This window comes from Brachyistius frenatus, unplaced genomic scaffold (genome assembly GCF_029030835.1).
Source record: "Brachyistius frenatus isolate BFR_SWC_R1_liver_20210118 unplaced genomic scaffold, ASM2903083v1 Contig_217, whole genome shotgun sequence".
Classification (NCBI taxonomy): domain Eukaryota; kingdom Metazoa; phylum Chordata; class Actinopteri; family Embiotocidae; genus Brachyistius; species Brachyistius frenatus.
Window position 1 is genome coordinate 41,273 of NW_027210816.1, and position 12,410 is coordinate 53,682.

Here is a 12,410-nt window from a genome sequence, read left to right on the forward strand (position 1 = left end):
TTAGGTCTTTTTTCAATTTCTGTGATTTCATTTGGTAGGGTTGGAAATAAGTTGGAAATTCAAATCTTTTTTTTTTTTTACCCTAAAATTGAATTGTAATGCAGCTCAAGTGAAACAATTTTGAAACTGGGTTTATAGATGATCCGATTTTTTTTTAACGGGAATTCAGGTTAAAGGCTCAGAAGTGCAGAAAACGACATGTTTTGGAGCGGCACGACACTAAAGGAAGCTGATGGCCATTGTTTCTAAAAGTGAATCTTTGTATATGTTTTGTAAATGGGAAATGTAGGTATTACTGTATATATAAGATGATATATATCAGATGTTTCTTAAGTAACTGATCCCTCATTTCCACGGAAATAAGTCTGCAAATTTGAATGTAGCAGAATTTCTATCCGTTTAGAAATATTCCTTCACACGACAAAGCTCGAGTTTCACAGGTTTGAAGGGCCTTTTTTTTTTTTTTTCACAGATTTTCCCTCCATGAGTCTTCTTCACACTGATGGGAGTAAAGTGCTACAGTTTTTCGTTTAAGGTTTCAACCAGTTTCCTCCATTTTCATCCCTTTTTGAAAACATTTTCCGCAGATTTTGGTTTAATTTATGGAAATATTGCACTAGTGAAAATAAGTTTTTCTTTGTAGGCTTTATTTGTTGTAGAGCATCTTAAGTGAAATTTGTTGAAGATTAATAAGATGTTTACACATGTAACACTCAACCGAAATACTGAAAACACCCAAATATAACAAGTGTGCTAACTAGTGTTCACGCAAACACGTCTCCAATCTCTAATTTGATCACAAAATGAAACATTTAAGTGATTCTCAATCAGGATGACGAGTTAAACAACAAGTGTTTCCAAGAAGTGGACACTTAAAACAGCTGTGGGATCGTTGGGAATTTTATTTAACTGCTGTATATATTGTATGTAGGACTTCTTGTAGATACAGCATGTTGTGCAGCAGTGAGTGAAGATCCTCCACGGGGCATGCTCAGTGTAACTCCCGCTGCAGACTGCATGCTGGAGAAGAAATACTCACGTTTTCACGTCAGTTTACAGATCCAACTGTTCTAACAGCATAAAACACACGCGACTCTTTGTAACTGCAACATTTTGGAGGCTTTTTCTGCCGCTGCTGAACAAGAACACCCCGCAGACTGTCATCCTGTATATTTCAGACTGTCCTCACAGCTCCTGTGTTCTCAGATGTGTAAACTGACTGGGTCAGCTTGAGTAAAAAAACAACAACAACAACAACAACAAACTGTCGGGCATGTGTTGCACGCACCGGCTCCTCGTGTACTGTTAAAACACGAGAAGAAGAGGAGGAAGGGACTTGTTTCGACACACTGATGACGTCTTTTCAGCTGAAATGTATTTCAGAGTCTTGTCATCTCATCACAGGTGCTTCGTGCTGCCGCACGGTGACGTTTTTCTCGTCTTTCTTTATTTCCTCTGGAAGTTTAGTTAATCAACGAACGTCTGCAAAAAATCAAGCGCCAGTAGATCAGTTCAGCTCTGGTCTCGCACATGTCCTTGTTTTTGTTCCCGGTTAAAACAAGTTGTTATTTGTAACTTTTATTCTCGTAAACACATTCATTGTTAACATCCTGTTTGGGTCCTAAAAGGAGATTGTGGTTGCGGTGGACTTTTTATGTTAATCACTTATTTCCTCTTTAACAGGGATGCTGTTTGTTTTGTTTGCTCTGAGGGCAAAATTGAATTTTAGAAGTTACACTTTGATATAAAAAAGAAGCAATTAATACCATGACACAAGATTTCAATCTCAGCTCTGCAACATTATGTTTGTCAGGTTTAAACACAAACTTTAAACTTAGTTTATTAATGTTTCGAATGAATCCACTGAAAATGATGAGTTCTTGAAGTATCAAAAGACAAATAAGTGACGCATAGATCTTGATCCACAAAATCACAATCAGCTGAGATAAAAAAAAAAAAAAAGAGCCGCAGGGTAGCAGTTGCTAAGTGCAGATAAATGGGCATGTTTTCACACATTTCCTCCTCCTGACCTTTGACCTTTAATTACACTCTGCCGTCCGGCTTTTGTTCTTCGTTTTAGTAACCTTGGTGGGTTTAAATCTTGCAGCGTGCCGAGCCAAACAAACCGCCTTATAACTGGCAACAGCATCACTCACTGCAGCCTTCAGTGCCTGTGCGTGCAAAGTGTTTCTTTACTGATTACTTGGTTTATATTACTATCAGTATTTCCATGCAGTTTAAATTGTCTCAGTATTGTCACATGTGAAGCTGCATTAGTTGATATTTTCAGTCTCTTAGCAGCAGTGGAGCCGGCTAAAAACGCATCCTAAAGAATTGTTTTACAAAGTTGTTATTGTGAAGCTGGCTATTGTTTTAAACATACAGCAGACACGGAACAAACTTAGTATGTTAAAGTAAAATTTTCGTTCTCCACCACCTCCTGCTTAATGCTTCTTTTATGTTCACCAGCTCATCTCGAACTGGTTATATATTGGTCTGATTAAGTGACGACATTATGGTTAAGATTTGGTCAGGGTTAGGTTTAGCAGTAAAGGTTAAGGGACATTTGTTGTCACGGTGACAGCAATTAAAACTCACGACAAACACTCGGTTAAAAACAAAATGTTGGCAATCAGGAAAGGCTTAACTTTTTACATGTGCTGCATCACTTTGCTGTGGAAATCTTAGCTGCATTTCGAGAGGCTGCACACTGCAAGAGTCTGCCCACCTTTAGTTTAAATTATTCTATCCACACAAAAACAAACCTCACTTTGCGACACTGGTGCTAACTGATGATGTAACACCTGCCAGATATGTTATTAATACCGCTGTAATGGTTGGACACCAACAAAACCCCCAAATTACACCTCAAGGGCAATATAAAACATAAACTTGTAAAGAATGTGCATCTTATTATTTGTTATTTTACGGATCCTGGTATACAAGGTTACTCCTATATCCTGGATTTTTGTATGACTCTTCAAGTGTCCCTTGGTTGTATAGTTCAAAGCCTTAGCGATGAAAGCCATTCGTTCAGCCATAATGCATGGTCACTCTTGTTCTTCTGTTTGTTGACAGCTGAATGTTCACGTCGCAGGATTCCTGCACTTATTTACAAAGTCAGGAAAAGACATGAGTGTAAGAAACAAGAAGGAAAATGTGCTTGCAGTAGCTGTCATTCTACATTTTACACTGAAATACTTGTGGAAGAAGGTGGAGAAAGAGTCTCTCGCGTTCACGTAAATCGATGTTTATGAAACAAGAATTTTATCCCTGTTTTGGGAGAAAACTATTTTCCACTGATGGTGAAACTGATAGTGAAACCACGCTGTTGTCTGCTGCAGTGAGAACTACACCATGCTGTCTGTCTGCTCTGCTTGTCTTAGTCTGATGCGCCGAAGCCGCTCTGCTCCTAAACGAAGCAGAACTGAACACATCTGAGACATCTGGATTGTTCAGAAGCTGCTGTGATCACATCGCTTGAAAATAACCTGCAATAAATCTCTCAACACAGCTTCTCTCTGTGGTCCTGTCTTCTCTACTCGCTGTCTGTTGGACTCTTATTGGATATAATCCATTTTAAATAGAGATACAGTAGACTGCTGCTCTGGGCTGATGCTCAAATATTGGATGGTTCTTCTCTGTAATCTTCGCTAATTGTATTTCATTGGTTTAATGTATTCATTAAGTCCTTTATGTAAATTAATTCCTCGCGTAATAGCAGCATTAACTCTGAACATCCCCTGCCTGTTTAAAACTTGGGTTATTTTGGCATAGGAGGAATTTAATGATTCTGGATTTCAGTCTTTTCAGGAGTCTTTTTTGAAGTTTTTCCACAAAAGAACGATAAAATAAAAAGGATGAAAACACTTTTTTGGCATTAAAGTGATAAATAAATGTATCCTGATCATTAGCTCCTGACTTCTTTGAGTATTTTTTGTTGAATACAAAACACATTATACTGTATGAATAATAAAAAAATAAGTTTTACTTAAAACCCCCCCACAAAACATTAAGATAAAAAACAAACAAACAAATAAAGCAAAGATATAGGTTAAAAAAAAAAGAAAGAAGCAGTGATCAGCAATCAAAAACACAGTCTGGGTGTACTGTGGGTGGATTCATGGGGGTGAAGTGCTTTTGCTCAGGGGCTACTTGGCAGGTTTTGCTGCAAGAGCACAATATTAATGTCTCACTCAGTTCCCTGTTGTTTGCAGTCTGGCCACCAGATGGCAGGGTGTGACAGTTTTTCAAGAGACAAATAAATCCTCTCACTGACAACCTGAGACTTTTGAGAATTTATGAGCAGACCAGAAATTAGAAAAAGAAAAGAGAGAAATTAGTGGAAACTATTTATTCCTCACAAATTAGGAGATTAAGGTCAGGGGGGGGAGAATTTTTTCTGGTCTGGGGAACTTTGATACTGTCAGGTGAGCTGTTAATAACTACTAATGTGTAGTCTTTCTGGTCCTTGTAGCGAAACTTCCCCTCCATGGCATTACAGTGAGGAAAACAAACCATAAAAATGTTAGTTTTATTCAATTATTCATAAACTTGCCAACTTCTTGTTTTACTGATGAAAAATAGAAAAGTGATTCAGGATATCCTGAATAAGGTTGTAAGACAGGGAGTTGTGCAAAAAGAGACGCCGGGAAGAGGTAATTAGATCCTTTAAGCCTTAGAATTAATATTTTACTTGCATTGGTTGCTCAACATGATTTACGACCACATGAGGGATTATTTGCTCTTTTATTGGTGAGAAAAATGATAACAAAATACCCCAAATACAGGTCTGTTTTGAACCAGCACTGAAAAAGCATTTTAGTGCGGCACTGTATTAAATACCCCACCTGAATTAATTGGATCGAGATGTTGATTTTTTTTTAAATGCCAAAAGTACCTAGACTGGACCCATTATTAGTTAGTATTATAGTAGTAGTAGTAGTAGTATTATATAGTGTTATTGTTACAGCAAACCGTGTTTTTGACAGAGTGCATCCAGCTTTGTGGCAGCAGTTTGTGTAAAACAGGTCCATAAAGGAACATTAAGTTCACTGACTGTTGTTCGTGAATGGGAGCAGAGCGGACGCTGAAGTGTTGAAGAATTAATGTGCCCGTCCACCAACCTTTGGCCTTCCAGAACAAATGTAGAAGACTTTGCTGCCTAGATGTAAAAGTCTGAAGAATTATACTCTAGTCCTTGGAGACTTTCAAAGTGCAGCACCCGAGTAGAAGTAAATGCAAATTTTACAGCTCTGGTCTTTGTGTACGGCTCTCTTAAGTTTTGTGTGTGAGTTAGTGGGCGAGAGAGAGAGAGACAGAGAGAGTCTCCAGGCCTCTCTCCTCCTCCAGACCAAACACAAATCCATCTCTGTCCGCCGGGCTGCCGGTGACCTCTGCGATCTGGCGTCGAGCTAACCTTCGCTCTGGCGTCCGTAAACAGCTTGGCCCGTCACCGAAGGCCACCCAGCAACTCTGTGGTCTCTCACAGGGATCCGTATTAGTGGGAGATGATGAACGTCTTGGAGCGCCTCAGTGAGCCTCGCAGTCACCGAGGCTTCCCAAAGTTCTCACAGAGCTGTTGCTTTTTCTTTTCTCTGTTTGAGCTGCAGGAATGTTTATTAACTTTAATTGTTCATTTCAACCAAAGTGTACCGGTCACCAACAGGAGGAGGGTTTCATGTCCCTGGAAACTTTGCTCTGTCACACTTTGTGTGACTTGCATTGGTTTTCTATTGACTTGTGTTTCTAGTGCTGAATATGCATCTTCAAATTAGAGGTCATTTGCTTGTTTTCTTCACTTATTTGCTGTATGTGTGCCATAGATTTTCCTCTAAGTGTGCTCCTTTTTGGCACTTCCTGCATCTTTTGCCAATCTATCTAACTTGATTCTAGTCATCGATACACTGGGAAAAAAAAAAAAGCCATGCATGAGTCACAGTGACTGCAACATGTCACTATCCTGAAAGCAAACCTTTTTGAATGAAACCCGGTGAACCTCTGGAGTAACAACAAGTCATGAAAGCGATATTTGAATTTAAATGCAAATGATTGCAGGTGACCGGAGGCCGAGTGTTTGGCCGGCTGTTCGGGTTCACAGTTCGGTGCGGAGAGATGAAGGGAGGCTGCAGCACCGTCGGCCAAGTGGGAAAGGCCTGATGCAGGTTGTAGAGTTGTTGGCTCATCTGGAAGGGAAAACAGGGCGGCGATGAAATGCTGGTTTTTAAACGTCGGGGGAGGGTGGAGGGAGGGGTACTGGCTGCTCCTCGGATACTCATTAAGAGATCCAGCGGGTCCTGGTGTCTCCTGGCATCATCCAGTTCAGCTGACAAACACCAGAGGAACAAAGAAAGCTGCTTCACCGACAGGAAAACTGCCGTGTGTTGAAATCAGTTGTATCGGGCACTGACGGTAAAATGACCTAATTAGAGTGTGCATGATTGGAGTTAAAAAAGGTGCGTCTCTCGTGTGTGAATTTTATTAACCAACAGTTGCCTTCCAAGTGGCAACCAACAGTGACGTCACCCGTCGGTTTGTGAACGGTCCCCCCGACCTCAATGAGGACTGGCTCAGGCCTCTTCACGAGAAAGGTGAATCACTGTCATCCTGCTGAATTATATACACCGCTCAAAAAAATAAAGGGAACACTTAAACAACACATCCTAGATCTCAATGAATGAAATATTCCAGTTGAAAATCTTCATTCGTTACATAGTGGAATGTGTTGAGAACAAAATACCATAAGAATGATCAATGGAAATCAAAATCATTACCCCATGGAGGTCTGGATTCAGAATCATACTCAAAATAAAAGTGGAAAAATCAGATCACAGGCTGATCCAACTTCTGTGGAAATTCCTCAAGACAAGTCAAAATGAGTCTCAGTAGTGTGTGTGGCCTCCACGTGCCTGTATGAACTCCCTACAACGCCTGGGCATGCTCCTGATGAGACGATGATGTTCTCCTGAGGGATCTCCTCCCAGACCTGGATCAAAGCATCAGTCAACTCCTGGACAGTCTGTGGTGCGACGTGGCGTCGGTGGACGGAACGAGACACGATGTCCCAGATGTGCTGGATTGGATTCAGGTCTGGGGAACGGGCGGGCCGGTCCGTAGCATCGATGCCTTCATCGTGCAGGAACTGCTGACACACTCCAGCCACATGAGGCCCGGCATTGTCATGCATCAGAAGGAACCCAGGGCCCACTGCACCAGCATATGGTCTTACAATGGGTCTGAGGATCTCATCCCGGGACCTAATGGCAGTCAGGGAACCTCTGGCTAGCACATGGAGGGCTGTGCGGCCCTCCAAAGAAATGCCTCCCCAGACCATCGCTGACCCACCGCCGAACCGGTCACGCTGGAGGATGTTGCAGGCAGCAGAACGTTCTCCACGGCGTCTCCAGACTCTGCCACGTCTGTCACATGTGCTCAGTGTGACCCTGCTCTTATCCGTGAAGAGCGCAGGGCGCCGATGGAGAAGCTGCCAATCTTGGTGTTCTCTGGCAAATGCCGATCGCCCTGCATGGTGTCAGATGAGCTAGCAAGGAAAATGAGACACTACAGCGGAAGAACGCACTCCTCCGGCACTGCCACAGCCTACTCGGCCTACCATCACGACACTGAAACGGACTCTTCAGGTGCTCCTTTGCTGCTCTGAAAGGCAGCACAGGAAAAAAACAACAACCTATACTTACAAAGGATGTGAATTATTTCATCCTTCTGCTGTTACTGAGCAGAGCACCTGCGCGGTTGTCTTCTCCTTTTAGTGGTCCGGCTAATGTTTTCGACTGAACCACCACCCCCTTATGGCGACGTATTTGTTCTCCTCCCTTGAGAACAGGACATGTTCTTGGACACTGACGTGTGACAAAATAATGAATCCCTTGCCGAAACTCGAGAGAAGGGGCAATGGAGATGATGTAGTGTCAATGACTGATGTCTTGTTGAACAATACTCAACAACAATTGTGTGATTAATGATTTTCCTCATGATGATTCTTTTTAAAAAAAAAATTATGTACATGTTATACCTTGAATAAACAGGAGGGATATGATGGAAAGAAAATAAGATTGTTTCATCTTATTTGCAAGTGACTCCGGAAAGTTTCTTTCGTTTTTATTTTCGGCATCTAATTTACAACTCTTTTGTGTCTTTATCTTGTGACCTACAACCAACTCAGTATTACCATACGAAAGCAGACACAAAGGAAATGGGGGTGACTGTCAATTGTTTGTCACACTGTATAAAAGCTGCCCTACGGAGGAGTGACGTTGAGCAATGCTGGCCATCCTTCTTTGAATGTACATGTATTTTGCTCTTTCTTGCAAGAATAAATGTCCGATATGTTTGATTTTGAATCGAGCCTCTGAGTAATTTTTCTAACATAATTGGTCCTTCGAGCCGGATCCCAACATCTCCTCTTCACTCAAGAAGCATCCTGAAACCGTGCACGGGGGAGTCTGGGACTCCTGAGGAAATCCCTCCGCCCTGTTTCCTTATCGAAACAGTTTGGACATTGGTGAGGCCAGGACTAACTGGAAAGAGGACGAGTGACGGGATCCTAGAGAAAGGCTGATTCACCATCAAGCGTCGGACACCCGGGTAAGACATTTTTTTTTTCTCCTAAAGAGTAAGGTCAGGGACCTACTAAAGAGTCTGAGTAGACTATATATACTAAAGAGTCTGAATAGACGAGGTAAACTAAAAGTCACGCGCAAAAATAGGTCAGGGACCTACAGATAACTACTATATATATATATACATGTGTGTGCGTGTGTGTGTGTGTGTGTGTGTGTGTGTGTGTGTGTGTGTGTGTGTGTGTGTGTGTGTGTGTGTGTGTGTGTGAGAGAGAGAGGGAGACAGTGACAGCTTCACAATTCAAACTCACTGCGGAGTCCGTCTGTCAGAGCTGCTGGTTTCATCTGTGAATGTGACTGTTTGAACACTTCGGTGGTGAAGGTCTGTTCTCTATTGAGATAATGACCCACATTCCCTCTGTGGGGGGGGAAGAGCTAGTGATGAACCACAGAGAGCTCCAACCTGTCAGTGTGTCCGTCAACCAACCGTTGCCCCTCATATTTTAACTGCATGGAGGTTTAAGGGTATCATTTGCAGCATAGACTCACTCATTTTGGAAATCTATTGACTGCATGAATAAGGAAAACAAAATTCTAAACAGTGCCCTTTGTGTTTTTGCATTGGCCTGCAAAGATAATGCCTTTAGAAATGATGGATACTAAATATTTACTGTTGTGGAGATTGAACCAGGATGTCTCGGCCCCCCTTTTATCTGATTTTGAAGATTCAAATGAAGGAGAATTTGCCTTTCTTTGATTTTTCAGACACATAACTCCATCTAATTGAGTCCTAAGCAAACGGCAACCAACAGTGACGTCACCCGTTGGTTTGTGAACTGCTGTTATGAAGCCCCGAGTTTAGATTTTGGCCGTCGTCATCTTGCTAGTTCGGAACGGTTTGGAGCAGGAAGTGACCATATTTGGACAAGCCGGGGAGGAGCGAGCGGTGGATCTGACTTGACCTGATTGGAAACCTGACGATACTACGTCCCGCCCACCAATAGCTGTAACCTGACCACACCACAGGCCTGCCAATCAAACAGACGCGCTCCCAAAAAACATGACTTTTTGAAGCTTATTTTCTAATTAATTATGGAACTATTTTCAGATGGACCGCCAGAAAACTAATAAGAAGGAGTGACTAACAACACTGAGATAACTTGTGGAGAAAATGTATGACTAGAGAGAAGTTGAATGGAAGTCTATGGAGCCGGAAGCTTTTTGGAGCCGACCTCTAGTGGCACTCGGTGGTATTGCAGCTTAAGGCACTTCTGCATCGGGCTCATTTTTCAGACCCGGAAGCTACGTCCACTTTTATATACAGTCTGTGGTCTTAATGCAGAATGCAGGTCAAAGTGAAGTTGTAAATCCTTCTTTTTGTGACAGATGTGACCCGTCTTCCAGAGGTAAGAGATGAGATTTGTATGCAAGGAACCAAAAACGTACAAAACGGCCAGCACGGTGCTTCAAACTGGCTAGGAAACATGTCATGACTCTGGTTTCTTCGATCCCCCTTCATCTCTCTGGAGAATCACCAGTCCTTTCCCAATGTGATAAGATGCTCTGTATTTTATTTTATGCTAATACAGTCTCATCATCTCTAAGAGCGTTTGTTCTTCACAATTGCTCTACGGGTCATCAGGGGTGATGTGATGGAGTTTCATATGGAGCTGGAGCAGAAAGTTGAACTTTTACATCACGCACACCTCCCTCCACGTCTCCCTGCTTTCCAAACCACACTACAGATGTGGCGGGAGCTCTGCTGTGGGATGGAGGGGGAGAGTGTGGGGCGTGGGGGTGGGGGGAGGATAAAACCGGCTAAATAAGACGGCTTGAAAGAGGAAGAGCGCATGGACGGCACTGCCAAGAGGATATTTCCATCTTTCTTAAAAGCATCTCTGTTAAATAGAAAACAAATGTGTGATTGATGTGTTGGACTTCGGCGATGACGACAGACGCAGGAGAAGTCGGGAGGCCGTCCCCATCGCCAAACGATCGCTTTGAAATCAGAGAGCGGCGCGGGGGAGGGAAGCAAGAGTGAATAGTTATATGGAGTAACACAAGAATGTGAGGTCGCTTTGATGGTGAAACAGATGAGATTTTTCTTCAAAGCTTGTGATTAAAAATGCATTAAATACAAATAAAGGTGTGAAACGTAGACAAGGAAGATTTAATTAGGGGATTCAACCTTGACAGAGAAGCTCTTGAAGAACTCAGAAATACAAAAGAAGTCACCTTGATAGAATTAGTTTTATACCAGAGAGATTTACAGAGACAAAGTCCGAATCTACAAATAAATCTCCAACATCCAGAAACAGCGTGAGAGCTCAAACTACTAATGAAAAAACAAATGGTTCACTTCCTGTCAGTATTTTGGCCATGAAAACCATCTAATGGAATTTGGAGTTAAGCCTTTATTGTCATTACTGACAGTTATGACTGAAAAGCTGCTCCTAACTGTTCCTCTGTGAAAGATTGTCCATCAACTTTCAGTAATCTGCTGCAGGACAAGTGAAAGCTTTTTGGCTGAGGTAACAACAAATTACATTCTGCTAAAAGGATTATCTTCATACAATGGTCTCTTTCAGTATTTTCAAAGATTAATGAACAAACCCAAGAACTGAATTTTGGTCCATTAATCTTTTTAGGAAAGGGTAACCATTTAATTTTTCAGCAAATAGCGGCTAGAAAACCAAACAAATCTGCCAAAAAAAGTGCAGATTGAAAGGCGAACGCATGTTTGATTCAGCTTTCTCTTTAGCATCCTTTTCAGTTTTGCATGAATGGATTTCACTCAAAGCAAAATTTCGAGTGGAGTCCATGAAAATAATGCCCAAACATTTCTAATCATAGTCATAATCATAATCATAGTGATTATTATCATAATAATAATAATGGTGCGAGAGCTGATAGAGCAGTCATGCTAAATATGTAGTGATTTCTGGCCGGCCGAAAAATCCTTTTAACATGTTGCAGAAATTATTTTCAGAAACTAATCTTTGATTTTTGTCTACACGGACTTAAAGAAAAGAGCTTTGGCAATTTTTGTGGACATGGATGAAACCATTTTACAGTAGTGGTGTATTCATGAGCATCTGGGAAGTGGGAGAGTACCTGAATGCCTGTCAAACTGGAAGTATTTGAGTGCTCCGAGACATAGGTTGGATGTCACTTTGTCATGTCAGTGTTTGTGTTAAAAGGAAGAAAAGTACTTGCTGCAAAAATATACTGAAATAGTCCGACTTGGGTAGCCTACCTGGTTTCCAATGGCAATAAGTCAAAACATGTAGAAATATGGTGTACAAATAATATTGACTTCCAGAGCTCTATTGCCTGTGATTTTTTTTTAATGGATGTATATGGATGGTTGTTAATTTTTCTGTTTCTCACAGCAGAATAGAGAGCGTGTTGCCTGTTTGCGCTCAACCAGGACGTTGGATGTTCCCAATTGGGAATTTCCCCAATTCCCAGCTGCCTGAATGCACCATAAGTACCTATAAGGTTTTGCTTGGGCCCTTTTTTTGTTTTGCTTCCAAAGTAATGTTGCCTTCTTATTGCTGTCTAATATGGGGAGAAAAACTCAATTTTTTTTTCATAAAGACCAGTGAACGATGCTGAATAAAAGACTGCAGGTTAAGATTGACTTTGGCTCTTTCATGTTCTTTTTGTACAAAAATTTCATTTTAAAATTTTAAAACAAACCCTACAATTCACAAATATATCACCGGAAAGATATCAATGAATGTTGATGCGTCAGACGCCCTGTCAGTGTGTATTTGTGTGTACAGGAAGCTCCACCCTCCCCAACTGTTGCAACACACCTTCTCCAGA